The sequence below is a fragment of the Peromyscus eremicus genome, chromosome 8b (assembly GCF_949786415.1).
Source record: "Peromyscus eremicus chromosome 8b, PerEre_H2_v1, whole genome shotgun sequence".
NCBI classification, from domain to species: Eukaryota; Metazoa; Chordata; class Mammalia; order Rodentia; family Cricetidae; genus Peromyscus; species Peromyscus eremicus.
Window position 1 is genome coordinate 52,959,590 of NC_081424.1, and position 14,354 is coordinate 52,973,943.

The following is a 14,354-nucleotide window of genomic DNA, read 5'->3' on the forward strand; positions in this document are numbered from 1 at the left end:
CCCGTGGACTGTGCTGCGGTTGGGTGGTTGGAAAGAAAAGCAGCTGGGACAGGGCAGGTGTCCCCCCAAGACCAGTGGGGTGGGTGCAGGCCCACTCCCAGCCTGAAGCAGAGTCTCGGGCCTGCTGAGGAGTGGCCATGGAGGTGACTTTGCAGGCCCTCTGAACACCAGCCGATCCTCAGTCACTCCTGATTTGAGTGAGAAAAAGGTGGTGGGAGAAACTGTATTTTCTCCTGGGAGCAAGGAGGAAGCGAGGCCGAGGCCTGCACTGTGAAATTGAGATTCTTCCCTGTTTACTTTTGGCTTTACCCCCCATCCCCTGGTGTACTTATGCAATGCAGGCCTCCCCCAGGAATATGAGACTGTGGTACAGTCCGCCTCATAACCTTCCTGGATATTTTTATAATTTATCATCAGCTGACACTGCCTGGGTAGAATATTCCTACCACTCCCTCTGGCTGCTGGAAGTCTGAAATTACATCTTTGTCTTTGAAGTCAGGCATACTGTTAGCGTTGCTATGGTGACAGGGCGGGTAATGGCCTCGGCAGACAGGGGATTGGTATTTAGCATTTAAACACTGCTGTACACAGGGCCTTGCTTTTTAGAGCGGTTACTGAAGTCTTCTCTTTTAGTAAATGTTTAAAAATTACATTTTTACATGGTCTTACTAGATTAATAGTCATGGTTTATTTCGTTTTAACTGCAAGGATAAAAGCATTATTCCATTAAATGGGTAGCTTTTTTCCTCTCTTTTGGTTTATGCATTATTAACACAGGCTCTCCTGTTTTGCTTGTAACATTTTATAGGCTTTTTCAAACATGCAGTCAGATTTGCTCTGTTGCTCCTTTAGTTTTTGGATTAACCCATTTCCTGCTTGATCCTTCACAAGCTCAGAGGGACAAAGTTCCAGCGAATCAGGCTTTAGACTCTGAAGAGGAAAGTTGGTTTTTTGTTTTTTTGTTTTTTTTTAAAGCTGTGTTTGCAGTGATGGTTGATTAGCTGTTCTGGTGAATCATAGCAGGAACTTGATTGGAAAATGCTTTTATTGTAAGACCTCATTGAATGCCCCTTCTGTCCTCCACCCTCACATGACTGAAGGACGAAAGTGCGTCGCTCTGGGGAGAATCAGACATTGGAAAGGTTTCAGTTGATGTAACTTTAGGAGTGATATGCTTGACTTATTAAATCTATGTGGGGATAGACCATGTGCTTATGCACACACACACACACACACACACACACACACACACACACATCACACACACACAGCCTCACCACCTCCATGATTTTAGACTTGTGACTACTTTGTTATGGAAAATAATGACTCTTTAGGCTCCAGGCATCCAATTTCTACTTGCTTGATCCATAAATTGCTTCTGACACCATGGCCTTATGATAGAGAATTATCACTTGATGAAATATTTTACCTAGGTGACTTAAGTTAGTTAGGGGATCCATCTTTATATTATCTTGATGATTTTTTGGATCTGAGTTCCATTTCTGCCTTTTTCACCCACACAAAACAAATCAACATCCCTTTTTTACATGAGGGCTGTTCCAAGCATTTGAATATTTTTTCTCTTTTGTTTTCACAAGGCTAACTAGTTCCTTTAACTCTTACCCGTTTGTATGTGTCCAGCTCCCTCCTTCACCATTACCCAGCTCTTCTCTTAAATCAAAAGGGTTTCGCTGTTTCCCAGGCTGGACGTGGATTGGGGGCTCAGGCGCCCTTCTGCCTCACTCTTCTGTTGTAAGTAGGACCCCCACTCATCCTCAACTACACTCACCTTCCACTCAGCCCTAGGTTCTCTGATGCGCCTCTGTTTGTCTAAGTTTCTCCAAGTTTGATGTCTGTAACCAGACTGAATATCCAGAGGTGTGTTATGGTGCACATTAGGGCAGTGAGTGGACCCAGCCGCTGTTTCCGAATCCTGTCCTCTGAGAAACTCCTTTTACGGTATGCACCTGTCCTGTCCCTGAACTGGAGTGTTCTGGATGACACACCGTCTGGTTTGTATAGAACACCATTCAAAATCTTGCTAACAAGTATTAAGATCCTGAATCCGATGCCCAGTGTATTTAATGTGATTCCTAGATTTGTGGCATTTGTAAATTCACATCTCATAATAAGTGTTACAGCAAGTCACATCAGGCTAAGGACAGAACTGTCAACACTGATTCCTGATGCTGTTACCCGGGTGTAGTGAGTCTGGAGTTGGCTGTGTGTTCCAGGTGTCTGTTACCCACTGGAGTTGGCTGTGTGTTCCGGGTGTCTGTTACCTACTGGAGTTGGCCATGTGTTCCGGGTGTCTGTTACCCACTGGAGTTGGCCATGTATTCTGGGTGTCTGTTACTCACTGGAGTTGGCTGTGTGTTCCAGGTGTCTGTTACCCACTGGAGTTGGCTGTGTGTTCCAGGTGTCTGTTACCTGCTGGAGTTGGCTGTGTGTTCCGGGTGTTTGTTACCCACTGGAGTTGGCCGTGTGTTCCGGGTGTCTGTTACCCACTGGAGTTGTCTGTGTGTTCCAGGTGTCTGTTACCCACTGGTGTTGGCTGTGTGTTCCGGGTGTACGTTACCCACTGGAGTTGGCTGTGTGTTCCAGGTGTCTGTTACCTGCTGGAGTTGGCTGTGTGTTCCAGGTGTCTATTACCCACTGGAGTTGGCCATGTGTTCCGGGTGTCTGTTACCCACTGGAATTGGCCATGTGTTCTGGGTGTCTGTTACCCACTGGAGTTGGCCATGTGTTCCGGGTGTACATTACCTATCAGCTCAGCACAGTCCTAAGAGACTTTAACCATCTGGGAATTTTGAACAAAGCAGGTTGTAGTTGGCATCTGTCTGTGTTATGTAGACTGTTTTTCAAAAACTATTCATTGTGGATTACACATGACTTCATACATGAGACAAGTATGAAGGCTAACAATTAGAAGTTAATGTAATTTTGTGGTTGAGACAGTCGTACCCTCTCCAAACTTGAGTTTCGCAGTGAAAAAAGAAAGCCCGTCGTTTCCATTTCACTGATGTTACTGCACTGAGGAGTAGGCCTCATTCCCACCCAGTGTGCAGAAGAGCAGCTAAGCTGAACGTCAGTCAGGAGAACCTTTGTCCTTTGCTAGCTGGGTCCCAGAAACAGCTTGTTTGTCAGTGGATCAAGATCCCGGATGTTGTCCCTGGTTTGGGGCCCTTTGAAATAAAACAGTGTCATTTAAGGGGCATCTGGCTCTAAGGGAGAGCACTGCTGGTCACTGTCTCCGTTAGGGTTTCTAGTGCTGTGATAAAGGCCATGACCAAGGGCAACTTGGGGAGGACAAGGTTGATTCCAGCTTACAGTTCCACAGCATAGTCCACCACTGAGGAAATATGGCAGGAGCTTAAGCAGGGCAGGATCCCGGAGGTAGGAGCTGATACAGAGGCCATGGAGGGGTGCTGCTTACTGTCTTGCTCCTCATGGCTTGTTCAGCCTGCCTTTTTATAGAAAGGAGCACCTGCTCAGGGGTGGCCTACCTACAGCAAGCTAGGCCCTCTCACATCCATCAGTCAAGAAAATGCCCTACAGGCCTGCCCACAAGTCAGTCTGATGGGGCATTTTCTCAGTGGAGGTTCCCTCTTCCATAGTGAGCCCAGCTGGTGTGAGGTTGACATAAACCTATCTGGCACAGCCACCTAGGCCCTTGACCTCTCCTATTAGTGTAGTCACTGAGGCAGCAGGGGTGGAACTGTGTCTCTTCCTCTCTCTGTCTTGGTACTAATCTGACAGTTGCCTCATTCTTCACCTCCTGTTGCCAGCTGCACTGGTACCTCCCCAGGTCTAGCCAGGGCCTGGGTCCTGGAGATCTAGATCCCGGGAAGATGTGTAAATGCAGCAGCCTCAGGACACCCAGCTCACCGCCTGGCTGACCTGGCTGGGGAGGGCGAGCTGAGTGGCCCCCGCAGGAGGACTTCCTTTGCCTTTTATGTCTGTTTATCGTGGCCTAGATCCTTTCATGTGTTCATAGAGAGAAGGCACATGGCTTCTGCTTAGCTTTTTAATATGCTGCCTCGCCCTTTCCTTCTCCACTCTTCAGAAATGGGATGGAGTCAGTTTTGGAGATCAGTACCTGGGAAGCAGAACTTAAAGCTCTTCAGTCACTTTCATAGACTGAGGGAAAGTGTGGTGGCAGTTGGGAAGTAATCCTCTGCACGTGCTCTCTAGCAACCTGACCCTGTGTGGCCGACAGAAATCCCTACAGACTTGTGACCACTGAAGCGTCTCTATGGACTGCAGTTTTCAGTTGACTTGGGCTGAGGGATGGCAGGGCGCTTTCTCCACTGAGGTTTGATGAGAGCTCCCTAACATGTCTAGCATCCTTCTTCCAAAGAGAGAAGAGAAGACGAAGTTTGCTGATGAACACTGCCTCAACTGTGGATCTGCAGTACGAGATCAGCACACCGAGGTGCTTATGGAAAGAGGTTCCAGGATCCCCACAAGCGACAGAATCCATACATGCTTGGCTTCCTTATATAAATATACTCTATGCACATCTCCCATATGCTTCAAGATATCTCTAGGTTACTCTCAGTACCAACTGCAGTGTAAGTGCTGTGTGGACAGTTGTTACAGTTGTTATACTATGTATGCTATTTAGGGATGATGAGGAGGACATAAAGCCTATAATGTCCAGTGCTGACCCAGTTTTTCCCCAAATATTTTGATCTGCGGTTGAGTTTATGGATGCTGAAGTCTGATTGCATGAGGGCTTGTAGGCGTATCTGGACAGTCTAGATCAGCATTGTCCAAAAAATACTTTGTGCAGTGGTAAAAACAGTCCATATCTGTGGAATGTGCATTATTTCATATATGAGCCACTTGCTGTACGATGCTGTTGAGAGTTTGAACTATGGTTAGCTGGAGCTGATTTCCAACTGTTGGATTTGAACAGACACCTGTGTTGTGTGGCTGCCATACTATGCAGCACAGCTGTAGAGTATAGATGCTTTCTGTTCAAGATCTTTGTACAAAGTGGATTTTTTTTTTTTTTTTTTTGGTCAGAATAAGAAAGTTGCTTACATTAAGACTCTCAAGTTCTTGGTGTGCAAACTGCTGACTTGAAAAGCATTCTGAACTAGCATGCAGCTATACAAGAATAAAGGAGGCAGAAGGGACAGATATATTTTAGATGTAGAGGGTTTTATCTATTGCAGGTTTTTGGCATGTGGGCTGAACACCGGGATTTCAGTTGTAAGAATAATTGTGGTGTATAACTAAGAGCTGAGACTTGAATACTGTTGCATACTCTAGCAAGCTTCTGTGTTTAGTGTCTCTCTGCTTGCTGATTTCTCTAATTTTTCAGTTGTGTGTATTTAACAGAAATAGTTCTTACAGAGGTGGGCACCTTAAGGATATTTCCTGAATGTCCTCACCACCTCCCCTACTCTTATACACACGGAGGCCAAGTTCAGCCAAGGCCGACTCCAGGTCAGACAGTAGCGTAGATGCAGGGTGGGGATAAAGGTGTAAGGCTCGTCTCTGTGTGTGTGTGTGTGTGTGTGTGTGTGTGTGTGTGTGTGTGAGAGAGAGAGAGAGAGAGAGAGAGACAGAGACAGAGACAGAGACAGAGACAGAGACAGAGATTGGGACTGGAGTGTGGGGACTTGGGCTTAGCTCTGTGGTCCTGGTTCTCAGCACCACCTTGGTGATCAAATAAAATTATCTTAAGGCTTTCACCTAGTGTGCTTATTTAGGTGTCTGAGAAATGGGGCTGATCTGAAACCTCTGGTTTTTAAATAATGCGCTTGAATAAGTATGTTAGCGTCTGTGGACATGGGTAAAGGACAGAAAGGCCTTTCCCTCCATGGGTCCCAAGCAATTGTGTGTTTGAGCCTGAGAGCAGGTGACATAGGAATTTTTTTAAATATATATTTTGTTTGTATTGTAATTTTTGTTTTTCCTCTGTTCTCCTCTCACGTATTATATCTTGACAATAGTTTCTCCTCCCTCCACTTCTCCCAGCCCCACCCCTTCTCCTCTCCCCCAGATCCTCTCCTCCTCTGTTTCCCTAAAAAAAAAAAAAGACGACCTTCCAAGTATATCAACTGAACACAGCATAACAAGTTACAATAAGACTAGGCACAAATCTCATATCAAGGACTGTACTAGGTAACCCGGCAGGAGGAAAAGGGTTCCAAGAGCAGGCAAAGGAGTCAGAGACAGCCCACTCGCATTCTTAGGAGCCCCACAAGAACCCCAGCTACACAACCATTAACATATATGCAAAGGACCTAGCTGTGTAGGGTTGCTTCAGTCTCTGTGAGCCCCTATGTAAACCAGCTTAGTTCTTTCTGTGGGCAGTGTTCTTGTGGTGTCCTCGACCCCTCTGGCTCCTACAATCCTTCCTCTTCCTCTTCTGTGGTATTCCCCTGGCTCCACCTAGTGTTTGGCTCTGGGTCTCTGCAGCTGCTCCAGGCAGTTGATGAATAATATGTGTCTGGAGACCGTTGGGCTACAAGGGCAGTGGGAGTACTAGCCTTTAATCCTGGGCACTCAGGAGACAGAGGCAGGAGGATCTCTGAGTTAAAGGCCAGCCTGGTCTACAGGGCATAGGAACTTTTAAGGCCCTGACTTTTAGGGCCCAGTTCCTCTTTGCTGGCCACTTGAAAGGAGAGATTGGAAGGAGCAGGTGCTACTAATGAAGCTGCTTTGCAGCTTGCCTCGCCGCCCTCACAGCGAGCTCGAATCTCCTGGGGATGCTCCCGGGTGCTGCCTTTCTCTGTGTTAGAGCAGTCTCCTGGCTCACCGCTCAAGTGTCCTGAATGTTCAGACAGTCCAAGAACTGTGTTTTGTATTGGAAACAATGTGGTTGGGTAGTTTGAATGTATACCTCAGCATTTCCAATTCGACTGCTGTCCCCCAAAATTCCATGGGGGCTTGTGGACACTCATTTCCCCCGTGCTACAGTTCACCATGCTCTACAGAGCCTATCTGGCTGGTGTGTGATAGCAGGAAGTTACATCTTTTTATTGCTAAATTCCTCCCCCGTCAGAGAGAAGAAAAACACAGAAATGTGCAATAAGTTTCTCTATGTCCACTTGATTCCATGGTGCACAAATGGATGGCTTATTATTGCTAGATGCTCGTATTCATTCCATTTCTAACCCTAATTCCCTTTATTTATGAAGTGAGGAGAATTGAGTTCATTTTGTTAAGCAATTCCTAAGCCTTTGTGGTGTGTTGTTATGATGGATACATTCCTAGTGTGGAGAGTTGCAGAGTCCCTCAGATGGGGACACACTTTTCAGCAAATACATTTTGTAATAATGTACATTATTATATTATACATTATATATAATATTGTAATGATGTATTTGCCTCATTTCAATGTTCTCTGAACATCTCCAGCATTTCTTTTGAATAATTTCTATTTTTAATTGTACCCTGACTTTCTTCAATTATTTGGATAGTTTCGGTTTTAAAAAGTGCTACTAAACCCAGTGAATTATTGTCGTCCAGCTGGCGAGGCAGCACCGAAGAAGATGAGGTCAGGAAGACTGGGAGTTAGTTGCTAATGAAGCAGAGTACTCTGAGGTGAGCAGAAAATAAGGAAGTCTCTTCCCAGCTCCTAACCTGCTTGTTATTTGGGATTTTTCAGTTAAGCAAAACCACTCACCACTTAGTGTGCCTCAATCTAAACATAAACCCCAAAGACTTTAATTAGCACACTTCTGTTAAGATAATGAGGAAGTTATTAGATGAGACGATGGGACTCACAAAGGAAGCTGCAGCCCCAAATATACCCACCCGTCCTCCATCCGTAGGTGCAGCGCTGTGCTTGGGGGTCTACACGTGAAGGGCCCAGCGTGGAAGGCTGGAGCGTAAGGCTCCATGCACAGCCTGACCCTAACTGTCTCCTGAAGGAGTGGGTGTGGCCTCTCACTACTAGACAGTTGCGATAAAGGTCCGGCAGTACTTAGTGGGATGAACCTCTATCAGAAAAGTGACATTTGTGGGGTGAATTATCTGACGACTCCTGTCATGAGAGTCCTTCCACATACACAGTCAGTTTGACAGACAGATCCTTCACCACCTCCCCAGAGTAAGGGACTGCCGCTTGGACCACCATACTTTTCTTCCTTTGTGGCCAAAGAGGTCTGCATTCCAAGCCTCTTAGGTCTCCTGTGGCTGCCTGAGTTTGTTTCCTGTTGAAGTTTTCATTCAGAAAGATCTTAGAAGCTTGTCCACCCCTGATCTCACCCAGAACATTCTGCACATTCTAAACTACTGATGTGGTTATCTTTAAAACCAACATTTCACTTGCTTTTACACCATTTCTCATTTTCTTTCCTTAACAACCTAGAAATGTCTGGTTTTGACAGTGAATCAAGCTCTGTATCTGTGTGGTATGGTGTCTGTTTGAAGGATGCCATTTGTTGACTCATAGTAATCCTCTGAGTGCTGATACATAGATTCTGTTCTTGAAAGTGTGCATTGTGGTTTATAATAAACCAAAAAGTGTGGTTTCATTTTGGTAATTGTGTTAGTTCAAACAACAAGAAATAATGTACACAAACTTTATTGACAAAGTGATGTCTTTAAAAACTGCTATTTATGTTTGTGAACAAATGTTTTTCCTCTGTAGGAGTCTGGTTGGATGTTGCCTAGAGTACCACAGTACAGCTGCTTGCTAACAACTTAAAAAGCAAAGCAACATTTCATTGCTAATCCCTGTATTGCATTCTTACTTAGAGGGGGGATTTGTCAAGTGGGACAAACCCTCCAATTACTCTTTACAAGAAGCCCAAAAAGAAATAAGTAAAATGGCATTCATATTTAGCTAAACCACAGCCTTAGAATTGCACGCTCACTCTCCCATCTTTCCTTAGAATTGCACACTCACTCTCATAATTCCTTAGAATTGCACAGACACGCTCCTGTTCTTTTTAGAACGTGAGTTTAGAGAGATGGTTCTGCTAAGCAAGCCGACTTCCTGAACGTTATGAACTGAAGCAGCAGGAAGTACATAGGTAGACCTTGCTGTCTTCCTGTCTAGGTAATGGTGCCACTGAAGAGCTGGCAGAGTAGCACGCCTTTTTCCTGTGTTAGGAAAGGGAAAGAGCTGTAAGGTGGGACATTGGTCACCAAGCTGAAGATTCATGTGTTCTCACCCGAAAGGAAGAAGGCAGCTTTGAACTCCAGTCCTTAGCTTTGACAAGAGCCCTGTGCTGTTTAGCACAGCAGGAGAGTTACAGCACAGTGTGTTTGGAACCCATGATGCTCATGCACTGCATCCGAGTGCCTGGCACACTGGGCCATCCAGTTGAAGCCAGATACTAAAAGTCCAGTTTTCATTTACACCAAGTCCTCTGTAGGGACCAGCCATTTGTGCATGTCATTCCAGCATTTTGGGAACAAAAGGCTTCACACTTGGGATGTGTGATTTGGAGAGTAAAATGAAAGAAGTTGACTTGACTATTCCACTTCATGCAGCAGTGGTATCCTGGCCACAGAAGCCAGCTGATACCTCAGTGCTCCAGAACATCTTCTGGATCCCCACAGTGGCACCTGCTCTCAGCCTTTTACTGAATCTTGGCTCCTGTCTCCACACAAGGTACCACTTGATAGAAGATCAACATGGTTCTTAAAAATGTTTGATGATTAGGCCAGAGGAATGAAACCCCTGTGCAATGGATCTCGCCTTCTGCTTTCTGTGACTAATGATACCTAGCTAGGGTGTTTTGGTTGTTTCTTGAAGTAGAAATAGAGAGAAGGCAAGGGAACTGGTGTCTTACTTACCTAGGAATATATTTTTTAAAAAGAAAATCTGTGTTTTATACCTCTCAAAACACAGGGACCTCATTTGGTTAAGGCGGAGCTTGCCCCTTCTTTATAATGAGAAACAAACAAACAAAAAAAGTCTGCACTGACTGCTTTTTCAGAGTAACTGTGTGTATGCATGTGGACATTTTTAGAAGTTGACACATATATGTGCATTTTCTGGCCTTCTGTGTGATGCTTAAGTGCATGTATACATAGATTCAAACATGTTTTAAAAAAAGGTGAATTCCTTTCAGATGTAAAGCCCCTTTGCTTTTCTTAGTAGTTCTAAAACTTGGAAATAAAGCCTCATTGCTTCCAAGTTTCAATTTTTTTTTCTTTAGAAAAGACTGTTTCAGAACTCTGTGCCTGTTTTTTGTGGCTGCTGTAATTGATTTTCATAGGTTCTGTCTGTTTCGGGGGGCTTGCACTTTACCTTGATTCACCTTAGATTGTGCTGGGGCCTGCGCACAGGTAAGGGGTGTAGATTGGAGAAACAGAAGGAGCTGTAGTTTTCTCCTTAGGAATGGCTGCTGTTTGTGTATGTGTAGGACATATGTGTTACTGTAAAGTGGGATCACTGTTTTCTGTATGATCCTTGAGCTGTCTCTGCATATATTTATACATTGTCTCTTTTAAATACTGTTTGTTTTATTGCTTGGGAATTTTAGCATCCTCTGCTGTCAACATAGTTTTAATCGTCTTTTTAAATGCCTGCATAGTACTCGTATGGAGTAAGCCTCTGTGGAAGCGAATATGAATGTACTGTTTGAATTGTATCTGGACTCTCTTACATTGATCTTTAACATTCATAGTGATTCTTCGCCATCTGAAAATTTCAGAGTATTGTTTTAATAAGAACAATCAAATTTTACTAAAAAAAACAAAAAACTTTTATGAACAAAAATGGCTCCTTAGGGGGGAAAACAACTTTTGCTCATAGTATATTTATTTGAAATTCTTGTTTACAGAAATTGCACGATATTTATTTCATAAAACAGAAATGTTTGTTTGCTTATGAGGTGGCTCCTGAGCAGGACTGACTGTCTTCTCTGGCGTGAACTGTGCATGGCTTGAGTGTGGGTTCTGGAAGCCTCTGCTTCCATGTTCAAGTATGGCTGCCGGTTAGGGAAGGGAGCTGTGGGGCAGTTTCCCTTTTATCCTTAGCCTGTTCATCACTGACAGCAGTCAGAATGACTGCTTCCTGGCCAGCCATGTAGGATGCTTCTCCCACACACCTGGCGCTCAGGGACTCAGCTGCCCTGTTAGCTCATCTCGACCTACAGTAGTTGGCTACTGTAGACGGGCTGTGAAGCTTCTGGAACTTCCATGACGTCAGCAGCGTGGGACTCAGACCGACCTTGTACCGGGTGCTGAGTCGGCTCTCCTGCATGCTTCCCGTTAGCCAGCACTCAGGCTCATTTGGAGGATTTATTCGAGTCCTCTACTGACACCTTAGAGATCACTCTGCCTACTGGACAGAGCCAAACCGAAGCTAATGGTCACGTGTGGCCTTTGAGGCCACAAAAATCTATCTAGTTTTCCTCCTACCCCTAATTGAAAAAAACAAAAAAAACAACTTTGTGTCCATGTGCTGAGATGTCAGACAGGCTAATTTGATATTCTGTGTAGGGACTATTTGAGGGAAACATGGTTTGAAGTTGTTTTTTTTTTTAAATGTAGAACACTTCACAAATTTGGGTGTCATGCTTGCACAGGGGCCATGCTAATCTTCTCTGTATCGTTCCAATTTTAGTAACGTGCTGCTGAAGCAAAACTGTTTGAAATTCTTAATGATAGATAATTTTTGTTTGTATTCAGTCAATAGAATGTGTCTCTGGATTAAAAATTGTAAGTTTGGAATTATTACTGATGTATAAAAATGAAGATGATTATTAAACCATCTGTTTTTCTAATTTAATTTTATTTTTAATATGTATATGTGTGTGGATCTGTGTATACTTGGGTACAGGTTCCCACAGAGGCCAGGAGAGGGTGTCAAATCCCCTGGAGCTGGAGTTACAGGTAGCTGGAAGCTGCCTAATGTGGTTGCTGGGGATCGAACTCAGGTCTTCTGCAAGAGCAGCAAGTGGTCTTCACTGCGAGCCTTCTCTCTAGCCCATAGACCACCCTTTTGCCAGCTTCACCTCAGTTGATGTACAGCTTTTCTTACACGAAAGGGTTCCTTTTCTCATTAATATTTTTGGGAGACTTACTAATGTTTTATTTGTCCTGTGTGTGTGGTCTGTAAAGGTTTTGCTTTGGGCATATGGAGAAAATCATCCCTTGATTTGTCTTTATTTGAGCTTGTAGGAAATGAAAAATTGTATAAACAACCTACGTATCAATGTAGATGAGGTGCTAAATAAATTGCAATAAGCACCAGAGGCCATCCGAATGTGTTAATCTCCAGGCTGTGTGATGATTTTTGTGTTGTGAAAGGTTAGCTTTTAAACTACAGGACTTAATTACTTTTCAAATGAATATTTCATAGCAGTTACTTTCCTTTGCACATACAGCAGCCTCCGTAGTCTGGTCCCCATGTGGCAGACACTAAACAGCTGGGACCAGGGTTCAAAGCAGTAACATAATTCAGTGGTGGTTTCCAGCTCCAACCTCTCCAGTCCCTGTCTGGACTGGGCTGCACAGCTATTCCACTTCCTAAATTTTGTCTGGACTGGCTAGGTTTCCTCTGAACAGAGGAACCTGCCTTTTTCAGCCCGTATTGGATGTTATTCTATAGCAGTTTTATCCCAGGCTGAGCAATCTCCTCACCACCTTAATGGTGTGGAAAGTGACTATCATTTGAAGAAAGTGGCTGTAGATTATTATGTGTTCTAGTGCAGTAGAATTTAATAGAATAAACCAGATCTCTGTGTTGACATGTTCATTATGTAAAACATAGGTTAAACTTACATTAAGTTTAAAGCTCAAAAAGAAAAAAACCCCAAGTTAAAAGTAATCACAATTCAAATAGGAATAACTATATTTAACCTGTCTTCTAGCTCTTTTATATGAAATATGGCTTTAAATACTTGGAATATAATATATAATAGAGCTTGCTAAGTTTTGAAAGGGCGGTTTTTATTTTGTATTATTAACTTGATTGTCAAAATGTTATATTTAAGCCCAGCATGGTGGCGCACACCATTAATCCCAGCACTTGGGAGGCAGAGGCAGGCGGATTTCTGAGTTTGAGGCCAGCCTGGTCTACAGAGTGAGTTCCAGGACAGCTAGGGCTATACAGAGAAACAACCATGTCTCAAAAGTTACATTTAAATGTACATTTACAATTGTAGTTCTTGGAAAAATTATTAATATTTAGTAAGTTCTGAGACTATTCAGGCTTTAAGAATTGTGTTTTGTAGGCAGTATGTACCTGCTTTCATTTCCTGGATGCGGTTTCAAGTATTTCTGTACTTGGTTTATATTGCGTTTGCTATTGGTGAGACACCAGCACACTGGCTGAGCTTGGCCTTCCAATAGGCTGAGCTCCGGCGGCGGCGTCTCTCAGAGGTTCAGAAGCTGATGACAGTTTCCTTCTAGTTAATGGAAGGAGTCGTTGTCTGCATGCAGCGTAGGGTTCCGGAACCTGCAGCTACACACATCACAGTTTGCCATTTCTCTATCAACTTAGAGCAGTCACTGCCGTCCCCAGCTCCGCAGCACCAGCGCTTGGTTGTGGAGATGCTTAGGACGGTGGTCTCCGTTCAGGGGAAAGGCCGCTGCATGGCCAGCATAGATCACACCTGCTACCTGTTAGCAGCTCCTTTACCAAAGAGTACGTGAGCTAAAAGTTACTTTCGCACTTTGTCAATGGGCATAGTTATTTCTTACCTTTTGTCTTGATTAGAAATTTTATCTCAGCCATTTTTAGAAATATGTATATGTGCATGTAGTCATATGATATTCTCCAAATCTGTCAAATGTTTGACCATTAGATCTATGCTGAATATATTAGTCTTATACAGACATGTGCATATACACACAAATATGTGTAGGTATGTGCACACATACTTTCCCTTTAGATAAGAATAGCCACTGGTATTAGACACAAATCACCACAGAAATGTAATTAAATGTTAGGTATGAAAAAGTCAGGAAGATAAATTAGCTGTCACCCATCAGGTTAATGATTAATTTGGATTAATTTTTTTTCTCTTGGTACTTCCCTCTTTTGACTGATTTTCATTGCTCTGAATGATGAATAAGGAAGTAGAGGTGTGGGTGTGTGGGGGTGAGCGTGTGCGCATGGTGCACATTTGGTACAGGACATGACTCCAGTACTATAGTGATTTTAATTGAGCTTGTATATTCTGCTTGATATTTAAAAATCATGATTGCTGTTGTGAAATAAGCTTTGTTATGTTTGCTGTTACCATGTTACAGTATGTTTTAGACTTTCCTGATTGTGTTTGAAATTGTTTAAATTGATCACTTAGTTGGAATAGTATATCCTTACAGACCTGCAGTTGAAACACTCACTATGTGAGCCTTTTTAGGTAGTTGTATAGTTACCTTGGCATCACTGTTATTCTCCTGAGACAATGGCTTAAGGAGAAAAG

The 14,354-nt window shown here is 43.6% G+C and overlaps 1 protein-coding gene and 1 non-coding gene across 2 annotated transcripts in view; one reads left to right on the plus strand and one right to left on the minus strand.

Moving 5' to 3' along the window:
* The window catches only part of Arid1b (AT-rich interaction domain 1B), a 379,722-nt gene that overhangs the window by 156,003 nt on the left and 209,365 nt on the right, over window positions 1-14,354 (plus strand). The gene's annotated exons all lie outside the window — the stretch shown is intronic.
* LOC131918917 (U6 spliceosomal RNA) lies at window positions 11,463-11,566 on the minus strand. The gene has a single exon (XR_009381136.1). It is a non-coding gene; the product is annotated as a U6 spliceosomal RNA (small nuclear RNA).